The following is a 10425-nucleotide window of genomic DNA, read 5'->3' on the forward strand; positions in this document are numbered from 1 at the left end:
AACTTGATGGTGAGTTCGTAAAAAGAGTTTGTGGGGTGCTGAAAGAAAAACTCAATTACTTTATTAGAAATCATGATCTGAGTAAAATCTAACGTCTACAGTATTTTAACGTTTGGCTATGCCACATATAGTGAGCTCTTTATTTGATTTGTTAGAAAAAATGAGAAATGTTGAACACTGCAGTCAAAATTACGTGAAATTACAAGAACCATGCATTGCATACTTTTAGGCGTTTATCGGATTATATTTCTGCCCCAATTTATGTGTCCCTTTTCTAGTATTTTTTGAGTGGCTATCATATCTCTCATTTGTTTAAAGCAGTATTGTATCCATACGGATCAGAATATAACGATAGCGTAGAATTTGTGCTGAAATAGAACTCGAGAAAATTATCAGATATTGAGGACCTGCTAATGAAGAATTTTTTTTGGAACAATACCATAGAATTCCATTTTTTCGTCAAATCATGCTTATATTATTGGAACTTGTCCTTTGATAACAAATTTATTAGAAGATTTCAATTGTGAGACACCTTGGGCGTTAACAGGTTAAGCAGTCAAACCAAGGTTGCGACCATTCATTTGCAAAGATTTACATTCATTTGTTATTATATCAGTTCAGAAGCATGCTATCGAAAAACAATGTATGGATGAATTTAACCTTGTAGTTTTATCTGAAAGTTTGCCGAATAACATTGGGGTCGCAAACGTATACCAAAGTCGTGAGCGAGCTGTGAAGGCAACTCTCCACGCGGTGAATGTAAATTACATTCACGCTGTGGAGAGTTGCCTTCACAGCTTGCTCACTACTTTGGTATGCGTGTGCGACCCCAATGTTATTCGGCAAACTTTCAGATAAAACTACAAGGTTAAATTCATCCATACATTGTTTTTCGATAGCATGCTTCTGAACTGAGATAATAGCAAATGAATGTAAATCTTTGAAAATGAATGGTTGCAACCTTGAGTCAAACTGCTGGGATAGGGTGGTAAGGTGTCCGGCCATTTGGCCGAACGCCATCTGGCCGAATGGTCGTTTGGCCGAATGTCGTTCGGGCGAATTACTGTCAATATGATCATAAGAAAGATTTCCTTTTTTTAATAATAGGCTATTCTTTCTAGTTTTGTCATTCAGTGATTAGTTGGCGTTGAAACTACATATATCGAAGATCTTTCCTTCTTTAAATCATAGGCTGTTCTTTCGAGTTATACTGATGTGGAGATCATTGGCATGGCCACTTAAGTTCATCATTCATTTTCGGCCAAATAACCCTGAACCGGGTGGTTACGAGGTAGACTGCAATTATAATACTAAAATAATGCTTATTATCAAAATGTCCGACTCGGATCCCTTAAGAGCATTATTCTCAAAAATCTTGCAAGCGAGCAACGCCAGAATAGGCAAATGTTGTCGATTTATCTTATCTATCGTCATTAAAATTGGATTTCTATAATGTTGATTGGATTTGGCTTTCGGATTATAAAAAAGGGTCTGAGGTTTAGTTGATTGAACGATTTGTACAAATATTTCTTATTGTTAAATACTTGTTAACCTAACATTTCGTATTAAGTTTGTAGCTATGTAACCAGTACGTTTTAGCAATAGGAACACTAGGGGAACCAACGTATTTTGGACACAGCGTAACGCCAATATATTTTGAACACTTCCATTTGTTTTTGCCGTAAGTGTCCAAAAAATATTGGCGCGTTGCTGTGTCCAAAATACATATGTTGGTTTCCCTACGTACTTTTTCAGGGTTTTTGTGTTATGATGGATGCTTTTACAAAGTGTGAATATAATTTATACATATCAACAATTAACTGAGTGGCACCTTTTAGGCACACGCATATACTTTCGTGTTTCCATTTGCTTGCTTCTGTGCCTGTTTTACTGAAGTTTAACTAAAGATTATTGAGTCATGCAACTCAACTCACTACTATGGATCGTACAGCAGCGAACAAAACAGATAAAACCTTTCATGGCATTAAAGCAATGTAAATTGTATATAAATAAATTACCCTCTAAAATGTGTAAGTCTAAAAAAGAAACGGTGGCACATGATGGCTGTCTGTCGGCAAAATGTGTGGCTCTCCAAGACTAACTTTAGAGATCTCCCCTATAATAGTAAGTAAATGATTAATAAAGCGTTCCATTGTCACTTGGTCGATCAAGCACGGCGCAAGATGGCAACACAATGGGCTCTTCGAGTTCACACACCAAGGTTCAGTAAAGCTGCTAAAAACCGAAAAGTGGCCTAAACCTACAAACCATGGTTTGAGAACGTTTTGCAACTTCTCCTCTGCTGCCGGATCCAAGTCGATGCACGCGCACTACCGTTGCGTTGCGGGCGGGAGGTGGTGGCTATTTTCTGTTTATTCTGACTGAATGAAGTTCTCGCTTCTCATCATTCTCAGCCAGATTTTGTGCCGGTTGTGGTGATGTGTGCTTTATTTTTCCACCAAACACCTGCCGGATTTTCCTCCACTTCCATGTTCTGATTGTTTTCTTCTATTTATACTTGTTCGTTTATTCTTCTCTTGTTTGGTTTGGTTATGCTAATATACATTTTTGCTTTTGCTTGCAACGCAACAACCTACCTTACCATCTACTTGCCTAACATTTTCTGGTTCCTTTCTGAGTTTCTTCCATTCTGCTGAAACAAATGCGGTGTTGCAGCAATCATCACCATCATCGCACCACCAGCTGCACTTGCAGCAGCGGCTGTTCTGCTACCACTTTACCGGCTCTATCCAAAGGTGATTTAGGAGTTGATTTATTGGCGATCTACTGACGAACGGCAAAAAGGTGCCTATTACAATTATTATCATTGTTTTATTGTTGCTTACAAGCCTAGGAATGGCGTTGATGCCGGTGCGGAGCGAAGCAACCCTAGCTTGCGCACAGTGGGTTCGAGTGGTGTGAACGTATTTAATGGCTAAAATAAATGTTCTTGTCGATATCTCAAAGTACTAAGAATTTCTAGCACCTAAAAAAATGAGTACATTCAATCTTTGAGGTCCATTCCATAGAGATCACACAATAAACACATAAGTAGACATCTAGCAAGACCAGCTTCAGGATGACCGATTTCAATTCTCAGTTTAGCGGAGAATAGCAGGCAAAGAAATCTCTCCACGAGATTCTGAAGGGAATCGCCACGAGGTTGCAGGAGTAATATCCACTTTTTATAGAATGCAGCAAATAATCTCAAATTTTGACTGCTAGTTCCTTTACTAGTAAGCTGTAATTGGTACAATTTTGGACTTAATCGGTTAACCCAACTCGAAGTTAGAGCACTTCTAACTATTGTTTCTTATTTGACTCCCGTTTTTCAAACTGCTTTGTCTGAGGATTAAGTGAACCAAATAAAAATATATTTTATACATTTATGTCTAGTACACTGCCGTTCTACGCCCCATTCTCCATGTTGTATGGAAATCCATATAAACATGAGACAATTATGCGTACAACGGCAGTATATTGGTCTATGGAAAACATTGAACTCAACTAAAAAATGTTCGAAGGGAAAAAGTTACCGCATTTTGAAAATTTTTCGAGAAATTTCAATCATTTTAATGCTTTTAAAATTATGTGACTATAACCGCCTAGCAGTGAAGTTTCACATCAAACGACCCATCAACTTTAATCCCTTGATCTACTAAACAACTTTGCCGAAGAAACCAACTTTCTAAGTAATCAGTATCCTAAGATATACAACTTATAGAATTTGCGTACTCACTAGCGCCGTCTAGTGACAAAACTATGAAAGGAACGACCCAACAACTGTAAACCCTTGAATTTCAAAATGCTTTGCCAACGAAACCATCTTTCTAAACACTTTTATATTCCTGGTATGCTTAGAGCACAAGAGTGTCATATCGAAGGATGAAACAGATGTAGATCTAGTTATAATTCAGGGATGCCATATATACAGATACATCTGTATTACACAGATTTTTGAGCATCCGTACATATTTCCTTTTATATGAAATACAGATTTTTTAGCTTGAGTGGTCATTTTATTTGTGTATGTGATACAGATTTTTCACCAAAATTTGGTATGGGATATAGATTTTTAGAAAGAGTGATTCAGATTTTTGAAAAACCATCTGGAATCCCTGTTGTAGTTCTATACCGACAACAAAGACGTAAAACTGTAGTAATAACGAATACAAAGTACTTTTCAGAAGACTGCAACCCTCCAAGATGCATATCAAAACTCTAGAGTAAGATAAAACTGATAAAGATCACTACAGATCAAAAAGATCGAAGACGTAAGAATGTAGTACTAACTAATCCGAAGCACTTTAACAATGACTGCCTTCCAACAAGTTGCATATCTAGAGGTATATCGAAAGAAAAATAAACTGCTCTAGATCAGTTACAGCAGATCTCTACCTAAACCGAAAATGTAAAATATAGCAACTATCAACCTAAAGCACTCTGTCGAAGACTGCAACAAGCGGCGTCATGGTCGCGATTTTTTCCGCAGTCATGTTCGCAGATTGTGAACAATTTTCGGTCGTAATTTATTTTTGGTTCTTTTACTGTCAGATCGGTGTAACACACTAAAAATAATTTACATAATATGCAATTTACACAGAAAAAAATACACGGTAATAATTACCCAGGTAACCACTAAGCACTGTTCTGAGCATTATAACGGCCATTAAACAGCTTTTCAGTGCTAAAGAGCTCTATATAAGCATTCCTAATGCTTATGGGCACTATAACCAGTAAGAACTAAATTAAGCCCTGTAAGCCTATATAAAGCCTACAAGCTGTAAAGAAGTTTGTCAGTGCTGTCACAGGGCTTGGAGCACATGACGTTTATATCAATCAAAATAGATTTCGACCAAAACAGACTCGAGTCGGTCATGATCAATACAATTTAAACAACCCATGTCGGACGGGATTGGCGGAACGGGATTTTTTTTTTGTTGTTGGAATGTTTATCGGAATGGTGTTGTTAAATAGATAATGGAATCTGGTTATCTTGATTATTCCATTTTTTTTTTCAATCAAGGCAAACTCCAGCTCGTTTCCCTCTTCTTCTGAAACGTTTCCCGGTCATGGTTTAAATACTAGTTTGATCACACCATTCCCATGGTGCATTGGTGGAGCAGATGAGAAAGGCAACGGACTTGGACTTGATCAGGAACTCGGAGGACAACAGCTAGAATCTGGATGAAGTAGCAAAAAAGCAACTTCAATGGAAGCGAAGGAAGTTAGAAAAGAACAGGAGATAAACAATTTTTTTTTCTTTTTTCTTTGTCTCACTTTTGACAACTTTCGCTCCAGAGACTTGGTACGATATTTTAAAGTTGGCCGTATACGCTAACCCTCAGTTACCCAGATTGGTGTCAAAGCGACCCAGATTGAGCAAAACTGCAGTTACTCTAATCTGAGTAAAGGCACCTTTACCCAAATCTGGGTTACCGATGTTGGTGGCAAAATCTGGGTAAATGGTACCCAGCTCCTCCGGTGACTTGATTTTTTTAGTTTATTTTCAATTTAGATTTTAAACATAAAACTCCCAATTGCCAAATGAACAGCACTTACCTGAAGCAGGAAAACAGTTCCCCGGAATAATGTCACAGTTTTCCCACCATTACTCGGCATATTTTTCGCGAAAACATTCATAATTTGCAGCGTTTTCCTGACCGCTGCCATATTCTCAAGCCGGAAAATGACAAAGTACCGATTACCCAGATCTTTACCCAGATTTAACGAATCTGGGTTTTCGGGTTACCCGGATTTTGACAACTGCTAACAACATGAAAATCCGGGTCGAATCGACCCAGTCGATGGGTAGTTTCAGGTTAGCGTGTATATCAGCCGAATAATTCGCCAAAAGTGGCTTTTGAGCAGCTGTATAAGAGGATAGAATCAATTAGCTCTGTTAGCCAGGTTCTACATTCGACTATAGAGCCGACTTAATGCCATTTTTTCGGCTTAATGGTTACTTGGGTATTATTGGGTACCGGACTGGACACCAAAAATTTCACGGTTTTCTTTGGTACATCGATGTGTTGAAATTAGTCTATGTTGCAACCCTCTAGGATGCAAGTTCTAGTGTTCTGAAGAGACATGAAAAAAGAAAAAAATGTCTAGAGCAGGTACAGCCAATATAGATCAAATCGAAGGCTTGTAAATGTGGTTTCAATAAATCCAAGACACTCCTTCAAAAACTCCAACCCTTCAGGGTGCACATCCAGAACACTACATTATCATATCAAAAGATACAACTGATCTAGATCAGTTAAAGTAAATCTAGAGCAAAACCGAGAACGTAAAGAATGTAGTCCCAACCAATCCAAGACACTTTGCCGAAGATTCCAACCCTCAAGGAGCATATCGAGAACACTAGAGCATCGTATTGAAAGATAAAACATATCTAGATCAGTTTTAGAAGATCTAGATCAAAACCGAGGACGTAAGAATGTAGTACTAATCAATCTAAAGCACTTTGCCGAAGGCTCCAACCCTCTGGGGTGCATACCAAGAATACTAGAGCGTCATATTGAAAAAACAAAAGTTATCTAGATCAGTTTTAGCAAACCTAGATCAAAACCGAAGACGTAAATATGTAGTATCAATCAGTTCGAAACACTTTGCCGAAGACTCCAACTCTCTAGAATGCATATCGAAAAAACTAGAGCATCGTATTGAACGATAAAACTGATCTAGATCAGTTACAGCATATCTAGATCAAAACCGAAGATATTAAAGTGTAGCACTAATCATTCTTGACAACTTTGCCGTAAACCCTACCCTCTAGGATGCTTGGCAAGAGCACTGGAGCGCTTGTTCGTGTCGAAAGCCGCAATTGATCGTAGAACTGACAGTCCCTAGAGGCTATTGCATGCAATATCGTACAATCTACTGCACTTGCACAAGAGACATAGTAGATAATTGCATAATCAATGCAGAATTTATGTTAATTTTGTCTGGTTTAGATGTTTAAGGATAAATAAAGTGAACGAGAAGAATTGTTGATGCAGTCGTTCATCCACAGCAAACCGTATGTTCCATCGCATCTGTAAAAGTGCAGGCGTGTGTCTGTCTGTTGACGACCGGCAGATTATCCTTCTTTTTGGCGTCACGTTTCAAGTGGAATGAAGCCTAATTAGTGTTTTATGAGCACTTCCTGTCCGCTATGCTAATGGGCCCATATAGCCGAGGCGGTAAACGCACGGGTATTCAGCATGACCATGCTGAGGGTGACGGGTTCGATTCCCGGTCGGTCCAGGATCTTTTCGTAAAGGAAATTTCCTTGACTTCCTTGGGCATAGAGTATCTTCGTGCCTGCCACACGATATACACATGCAAAATGGTCATTGGCAGAGGAAGCTCTCAGTTAAAAACTGTGGAAGTGCTCATTGAACACTAAGCTGAGAAGCAGGCTTTGTCCCAGTGAGGACGTTACGCCAAGAAGAGAGAGAGAGAGAGCACTTCCTGTCAATGAGCTTCTATGCATGAGTATATCGTGTAGCTGGAACGAAGATACTCTATGCCCAAGGAAGTCAAGGAACTTTTCATTACGAAAAGTACCTCGACCGACCGGCAATCGAACCCATCACCAACAGGATGATCGTGCTGAATACCCGTGCGCTTCATGGTCGCCATCGTAAATCGGAGCGGCTTCTGTAGCTGCTAAGCGCTTCCGCGGTGTTCGATCAACGATCGAGCATTTCACACAGATCCTGGGCTGTATAACGACCGTGCTAACTGGGCGAAGGCCAGTTGTAATAGCGGGTCAGATCATGCTAGAGGCACTGGCTTATGCTAGATGTCGATCTGGATAATGTCGGGACCAGAAGTACCTCTAGCGGGAACGGAGCGGAGTCTATTATCGCCGTTAGTTTTTGTAGTCTTGGCCTAAAATGGGAGACGACCGGCTTACTGATGGACTCAAGCGACTGCGGACATGCGCCGCGCCTGCTTACGGGTACGCGGTAGATGCAGCGAGCACGAACTGAGGAAGAACGAAACGAGCGGTGTGTTGTGTTCGCCGCTGCTAAAGTCGCGCTGAAGACCGAGATAAGGGCAAGAAAAAAGGCCTGTTCTGAGGGTCTCTGCCAAGAGTGCCAACACGAATCCGTGGGGTAAATGCCAAGACAAAAGGTGTAATGCCTCCTACAGAGCAATTCCCTCAAAGATGTTGATAGGGCTTATCGAGGGGCTATTTCCGTGTTATGATCGTAGTCATTGCATTGACCTCCTTTCGTAGGATCGCTGGCAACTAGGGCTGGCGGTGAATCCGGATGGAGTTCCGAACTTGGCCTGAAAAGTAACTATTGCAGAGGCTACCGGGAGGTCTGCTATGCAGCAATGCCTGGACGAGGGAGTTTTCACAGATGTTTGATGTTATCTACATCTGAGAGAAAGCAGGCCGCGTTTGCCCCTTCGAAGCTGCGCCGGAAAACTCGGCAATTTCTTTGGCCAAACCTGTCGAGTAGCTATATGATTTGCAGGTGGTACCACTTTACTATAGATTTGTGTAGCGGGTGACCTCTCCAATGGCATCCTTCTGTTCGTATTGTGTGGAATCGGGTCTTCCATGTCATCGAAATCTTTACAATCTGTATCGACTGTCGAATTCGGGTTTCTGCATTCCATCGACGTGGGGTGGTAGTTGTGCTCCGACTTCTTGGAAGGCATAAACGGAGGTACGAATCGGCATGAACCGTCGTTGCTTTACTAGCCACTCCTTAGCTTTACGCATTCCGCTGTTGCCGCTGTATTCGGAACATCTGTTCCCGTCAACTGCTTCATTAAGCTCCTGCATTTTCCGCACCTGTAACCTAATCTTCTCCTCACGTGGAGCTCGAGCTGTCTTTGCTGCATTAGATGGTCTTCATCGAGTTGCTTTTCTGCTTCAGCCAACTTCCTTTTCGCCAGAAGTTGTTCCGCTTCAATCCTCCTCTGCAGAGTCAGAGCTCGAGAACGCGAAGTCGACGAAGTGGTTTTTATTGTTGTCACTTTGGTCGTGACACCTATGGGAACTTCCGGGTGCTTTATCGGTGTCACTCCAAATGTAGGCGTGACGGAAACTTTCAATTGGCCTTCACTTACGCCCTTCTGCGATCTGGTCTTCTTAGACCTCGGCAATAGAAGGCGGTTGACACGCACGACAATTGAACGATCTGCTTTCAACGCCAGGAGTCTCTCCGACGCACTTCAGATGGTATCAGAGGCAGGTATGGCACTGTACCATCTGCGGATCGGCATCGTTAGGCAAGCCTCACAGTCGTGGTCACGGTGCCTCCGTGAGTCGTATTCACTATAGCCATCAGAGTCAAGTCGACTGGGTATCTTTTGAGAGTGTTCGGATTGATGAAGGACCTTTGCAGCTTTTTGTCTACTTACCTTACCGGTCAGACTAAGGTCTGAGTGACCTCTGCTGTACATACGAGTCGTCTCCATTCCGCTCGGTCCGCATGGCTGCGTCTCCAGTTCCGCACTCTGCGACAAGTCCGCAGATCGTCCTCTACTTGATCGACCCACCTAGCTCGCTGCGCGCCACGTCTTCTTGTACCGGTTGAATGACTTTAGAAAACCATTTTAATCGGACTGCTATCTGACATCCTGATGACGTGACCCGCCCCCACATTTTCGCGGTTTGGACGATGGTTTGTTCTCTTAGTAGCTGTTGCAGTTCGTGGTCCATTCGCTTTCTTCAAGTCCCGTCTTCCATCTGCACTCCGTCGTAGATGGTATGCAACACCTTTCGTTGGAAAACACCAAGGGCGCGTTGGTCTTCTGCACGTAGAGTCGCGTGAACTCGTGAATTCGAGGAGTGGCAAGTTCAGACGCTATACAAAAGGTGATTCAAGGGCCGGAGTCGGCTACGCAGGTCATACCGATGCCCTGCCGGACTCGACCCTTGTAGCGAATAAGAGACCGCGGGGAGAACATCTTGTTAGCATTGCTGTCGTGGCGTCAGTCTCCTGTGTTGGATCCGAGCCTCTGGTTGGAAAGGAGTCCCCGGTAAGAGCCGGAGCAGCTGATAGGGCCATAGCCTTCAGGAGGGCAAATCGAAGTGCACGCAGTATCAGTTATTGATGCTTGCAGAACAGTTGGCTGCAAGCGTGGTGGTTGACCCTGTCCGCCTTCTGAGAGCAAAGGGTGTGGTAAGGCTACCCGGCAAGCTGGGAAAGCGCCAACAATTTGCATGCTACCTTGGTGGACTCGTCAAAGAGCGTGTCATCGATGTTCATTGCTCCATGGCTACGCAGCAAACCTTGAGGGTGCTATGTGGATTAGCCCCTCTCCGAAGCAATGCATTTTTGTGGTCACGGAGAGACGTAGGGTTAGACTGCAATGGGAATGTGTTTAGTGGATCTGGGATAATCCTATCTTCTACTTTGCCTCTCTACCCCACACTACCTAGACCTGAGCTGTTTAGGAATCTGTTACTTA

The 10425-nt window shown here is 42.2% G+C and overlaps 1 protein-coding gene across 1 annotated transcript in view; it reads left to right on the forward strand.

Annotated features, from left to right (window-relative positions):
* LOC109422641 (signal peptide peptidase-like 3) overlaps positions 1-10425 on the forward strand; it is a 271923-nt gene that overhangs the window by 215559 nt on the left and 45939 nt on the right. The gene's annotated exons all lie outside the window — the stretch shown is intronic.

This window comes from Aedes albopictus, chromosome 3 (genome assembly GCF_035046485.1).
Source record: "Aedes albopictus strain Foshan chromosome 3, AalbF5, whole genome shotgun sequence".
In the NCBI taxonomy this organism is placed as follows: Eukaryota; Metazoa; Arthropoda; class Insecta; order Diptera; family Culicidae; genus Aedes; species Aedes albopictus.